Source organism: Pipra filicauda, unplaced genomic scaffold, assembly GCF_003945595.2.
Source record: "Pipra filicauda isolate LSUMZ 115617 unplaced genomic scaffold, ASM394559v2 scaffold20_size4479445_pilon, whole genome shotgun sequence".
NCBI classification, from domain to species: Eukaryota; Metazoa; Chordata; class Aves; order Passeriformes; family Pipridae; genus Pipra; species Pipra filicauda.
This window is the reverse complement of record NW_024104321.1, coordinates 1,084,422-1,090,421: the sequence shown is the minus strand read 5'-3', so window position 1 is coordinate 1,090,421 and position 6,000 is coordinate 1,084,422.

The following is a 6,000-nucleotide window of genomic DNA, read 5'->3' as shown; positions in this document are numbered from 1 at the left end:
GGCCGGGGGCGGTGTCTGCAGGAGGAACGTAGCAACCTTCTTCTGTAAATAAATTTATCTAAAAGAAAGTGCATTTGCTGGGTTGTAGGGTTGTTCTTTTTTTCTTGGTTGGTTTGTTGGGGAAGGGGGTGTTCTGGTTTTTTTTTTAAGCTCTGTGTGTGGATATCGACGTCAGTACCAAGGAAGTGCTATAGTTGATCTAACTGGAACCAGTTGCCTTTTCTAGGAGTCTGGGGATGCAGACCGACTCAGGTGGCACTTACCCAGGTGTGAAAGTGGTGGTAACCTTTAAGGGCGCTCTAAACGAGTGGACATAAATCTACCCGTTAGCGAATCTGCTCGACTGGGTAGCCTCTCCCCTGGTGTCAGTGAGCTCTCTCAGGAGGGAAGGACTTAATATCCTTCTGCTAGACAGTGCACTCGGGCACCATCTGGAAGTCTCTGGCAAAGAGGGAAAATAGCCTTCCCTGGTTAATTTTTCAGACTATATTGAGATAAAGCAGATGTTAGTCAGCCAAGTATCATGTGCTTCTACTGTCCGTCAGTCGGAGATTGCCAGGCTGCAGTAACAGCAGAAGAAAAGCAGTTACTTTGTACACAAGTGGACACGGCTGCCAAGTGCCACCCTATGTCCATGCGGTGTGATCACCCAGAAGCAAGACACTTCTTGAAACAGGTTATGTGGAAGGCAAATGTTTTTGTAAGAAGTGGGTAAAGAAGAGATCATGGCCTGAGACTTCACAAGCTGGTCATATTCTGTCCCTAATACAATTTATAATAAAATAGGGTTTCTTGCATCATGTTGAAAATTTTCTGTGGAAACTGTTTTTCACATTTGACTCTAGGAAATCAAACTGTTCTATAAAAACTGATTAATGTATCTGAGAGTCTATGAAAAATAATCAAAACATTAAATTAAATGGAGGCTGATGTGTTTTATTTTTATAAGATTCCAATTATTCATTTTTACTTTAATAACTATCATATGGAATTCTTTAATAACTATGATATAGAATTAATAAGCTATGGTAATATGATGGCAAAACAAAATGTTTTCAAAGATTATTTTAATGTTTTCCAAAAAAGAAAAAAAAAATGTTGAAGCAAATTTTGAAATATTGTTCATTCTTTCTCATTTGGGACAAAATTGTGGCTTTGAACATTGTTATTTCCTACAGAAATAAACTCTGAATTTGAGTGAGCTCTGATGTTATCATGTAAGTGATAAGGTGCTATAAGGCAGCTGGTTGTGTTATGCCAACTGTCTTCATCATGCAAGAAATGCAATAAGGCTATGGTTTCTATCGAAAAATGTGGTAACTAATCTGGAAGGTGCTTTTTTAGTATAAATTAGGTGGAGCCTCCAGTGTTCAGTCAGCTTCAAAATACTCTCAAGCTCAAATCAATTCTTAACAGTAATAGGGAGAGGGAGGAACTTGTGAGGATTTTTAAGGCTCAAGGTGTACTATGAGGCCAACCTTGACAGGTCAAAAGTAGATCATAAATATTACTGGTGAGGTTATATCTTCAGCCCATGACTTTGGTATCACATGCCCAGTTTTCAACAAGTACAGAGCCGTAGGCTTTCTTTGGAGTCCTAATGCAGGAATTGGCATTTGCAACCAGGTTTCTTTACAGTTTTTCTTGCTGGGAAAAGACAGAAAAGATTTTATACATTGTTAAACATGACAACTAGACAGCACTGAGTTCCACCAACACCTAGTCCATCCTGCCACAACTACAGCAAATTGTCTGTGTGGGACCTCCTTCTCCACTGAACTGCTCTCCTGTGCCTCTGAAGAAGTTCAAGTTCATTCCCAGGCACCTGCAGGGAAAGCTATGTCACAACTCAGTCTGACAGCTCAAGTCTGCACATACATCTGAGAATTATTGTTATTAACCATCCCAACATGCTGCCCTAGTCTTGGAAATATGACAGTCATCGTAAATAAGTAGCCATTTGGGATAAAAAAAAATAAACATTCCTCCAGCTCCTTGACTTGACTTGTCAGAGCCCTTTAAACGCCAGTCACCTGAGCTGCTAAACAGTCTAAATAGCAGAAATTAGGTAATAGTTCAGTCATCTGCCTCTGTTTTTTAGTATTTTGAGTCCATGTGTTTAAGGTAGTTAAAGGTCTACAGGACCTTCCAACTCAAATGTTGCAGCCTGACATGTAGAACTGCTAGCATTGTCTACAATATCCATGGGAAGTTGGATGGTACACTGGAGTGTACCAAAAGCTGTACTGGGAAACAAGGCAATGGACTCAGCTGGTAACAAGCCTTCTTTGGATGTTACTCGGGCTCTAGAGGGAAGAATTCAAACATCAGATAATGCCAGACTGCAGATAACTTATTCAGAGAGAACTTGCTGCTTTCTTTCTGCTCTTTTTCCTCTGGACAGAAGTGCCTTCTGATATGTGTTTAATTACACTGCTGTGCAGTTTTCCTCCTATGAAAATCCTACCTTTTCTGGTGGGTAGGGTGCTCTGCTCTGGGCAGCCTTGTTTGTGACTGAACTATCCAGAAGACACACGTCACTACTTGACTTCAGTGTTGTAGCACAAGCCACAGTGCAGGACACATCAGTTTTCTGCACTCTACCCTCAGGCTCCTTGGAGTGGTGAGTCACAGGACATGTCAGCCTTGCACTGTGGTACTTGTTTGTGCTGCCAAGGCATCTCAGCATTGAAATTTGTATGACACAGACTAAGAGTCCAACCATGTACCTCTGTGGAAAATGCCTCCGTAAGTGCAGGTAAATTGCACTTTGAAAATGACACAGGCAAATGAACCACTTACACCTCTGAGAACAGCCTTACAGATTTCTCAACGTGTCTTCACCTGTGTCACAGAATAGAATCACATATGTACCTCTCTGTCCTGTCCCAGTGTTGTGTTGTTTCATATAAACTTCTATACCAAATAAATGAGGGCTGAGCAAGACAGCATATTGGTTAAACAAGGCTTACATTAAGCAGAGACATAAAATTAATATGCTATAACATATTTTCTTCTACAATCTTTATTGATTTTCCATGCTTAGTGTGACCTTTTGAGAAGCTCGGTAATGTTCAAGATTTTTCTTCATTTTGAAATGATTACCCTCAATGTTTTTCTTATTTTTCATTTTCCCTAGATAAAAGAATCTATTTACTTTAGCATGAGACAAAACACTGAAAATGTTGAAGCTCACTGTCAGATGCAAAAATATTTTTGTATCAATAGTATAAACAACCACAACTTTTTGTTAATTTTGCCTCTTTAGTAAGTGTAAAAAAACTACCTTAGGGAGGGTGTTTGTGTTGTGCAGACTTTTTTCAGGTAACTTTCTAATTTTCTGTGTTATATTTAAGAACAAATAACCTCCGATAATAACCTTTTATCTGTCTATTATTTTTATTTTCATAACAATGCTTAGAGTCTGCAAGCCTAAATCCACTGTGATAAGAGCTGTTCAAAGACATAAAGGAATACCCTTATCATTTACAATATAAGAAATATAAAAATAAAAATTCAAAATTAATACAGGTTATGCAAATTCACATAACTTCTCACTCACAGTGTAAGATTTGGAATATAGTTCTTCTCGAGTTCAGTCAAAGGATTGTTTGCTAAACCAAGTTTCTTCCTAATGGCAAGTATATTGAATAAAAATAGAAAGGTAAGGGCTTATTCTTACATTTTCCCAGACTGACTGTATTAGAAGGAGCACAGTAAGCTAACATGAGACCTGGCTTATTTTTTAAAACTGTAATACAGAGAGGTGCATAGGAGCAGCATATACAATACACATAAAATCCTCTCAGGATTTTCATTTGCAAAGTTATCCATCCTGTGCTGCAAGATCAAGTCTGTGACAAAATAATATTTTATATTGCAGGTAGTCTGAAAAATGTAATTGCATTACTGTGTATAGTATGAGATGTAGGATATAATAATTAGCACCAGTTATAAAAATAACTAACTGTAGGATAGCACATGTGGTTTCAGTTAAGATAATGCAACATAAACTAATACAATAACTATGATACAATATCCAGGATAGTATTTGGAAGATAGGTAAGGCTTTGAAAATACTTCTCAGTTCTGTCGTTTGTGCCATGCCACAAACTAGCACAGACTTCTGACTCCAGATAGGATTGTGACTGGGCATTGATATGCACAACCGTGTGATAACTTCTGGAGTGGTTAGTATCTGGAATGTTTTTTTTTTTATTTTCTTCTTTTTTTTTCCTTTTAATGTATGTATCTGTAATTTATTCAAGTGCAAAAGTATACAGGCACCATGAAAATGGAAATGTAATAAAATTCCATATATATTTGTGTTTGGGAAAGGGCTGTTTTCTCTCCATATTGTAGAAGTTAGACAGTAGGTCTACAGAGCACAGGAATTAAATATGAACCTCTTATGTGCAGAAGAATTTTACCATTAATCCCATCAACACTGCTCATCCCTTTGTGGTTGGGTGATAAGTCACTCTCCCACTGGCAAAACACAGACATTATGTTATTCAGTGATGACTTTGGAGGGTGACAGCAGCTAATGTTGCAGAAAGGGTTTGTTCTTTCAACCCACTCCTTCCCACCTGCAGAGCTACACTGGCAGGAGAACAGAATACCAGAGCTGTGGGAAAGGTCATACTTGCTGCACTGACAGCCTCTGCCTGTCGACACCCTCTGGTCCCAAAAGCAATGGGTAGCATTTGGCCAGTGACTAGACAAGTCTATTTTTAGTCTCTTTTTATCCTATATTTCTGTCACTACAGAGCACTCATGCAAATGTATGTATGGAAGCTGCTGTTACAAAGCTGCAATTTCCTGGACTGCATTAATTTTACCACAGCATATTATGACAGACAGAAATTATAATAGTAAAGAACTCTTCATTTACACAAAGGGAGATGTCTTCTGTTATTTCTAACTGGAATTGCAATTCTTGTAAAGCGTTATCTTCTTATCAGCTTTCCCTTATTGTACATCTGTCTTTTTTTACAGTATTGGCGCTATTTCCAGTTAACCTTATTTTTAGAACAATGGACGAGTTTTCAGTCTCAATTAAGAAGCAGTTCACACTGGAAAATGCAATGTTTATTGACAGGAAAATTGTTTACGGGTTTTAAATTCCCTTCCAGCCCAGTTCTGTCTCAGTGTATTAGCATAACTGTTAAGCTCTTTTTTGGTCATCTTGGAGACACCAGCTGCTTTCAAAAATCTTTATTTAATTTATTAATCTTCTCTGAATCATATTACATATAGTCAAGATTCTTTCCTTTGTTAATTGACAGATTTTGCTACTCAATAAATATCTATATTATTCAATATCTGTATTATATTTAAATATCTAGATCTCTTCCTTCTGTAAAATCATTCAATTTCTTTACTAATGCCAGTCAAATGGTATTGTATTAGTAGCTTTTGAATAATCTTTTAATTCTTTTTTCTACTTTCTTTCTATTCTTGAATGAATTAATTTTACAGAATTAATTTAGTTCTAAAGTTATTAGACACTTCTAAATGTTAGCATCATATACAATTTTAATTTGATCTCTGATTTTTAGTCCTAAGGGTGGGGGTTTGAGGGGAACAATGAAGAAAAATTTGTCTTAACTTCTATTTGAGCATTTTTTTCTGTTTGATTTGGAGTTACTTTTTAGCCAGAAACACCTCTGAACTTTGGGTCACGAAACCAAGCAATATCAGGCTTATTCAATACCTACATAATATACATTCATAAAAAAATGGGTAAAGATCTAAGTAGACAGCACCTTTTGCTCTGAGGAAGAACAGAGCTGCTGTACCCTCCTGGCACCTGGTGGAGACTAAGTATAAAGAAGGAAGCTCCAAACCGAAGTCAAGGTTACAGCAGCTTTTGATCATTATCTATCCCATGACACATATCACAAGAATACCAGCATCTTGGTCAAACTCCACTTCGGATAATTAAGCATCTTGAATTCCCTTTGCCATTTCAGGAGCTCATGTCCACTATGGCTTGGG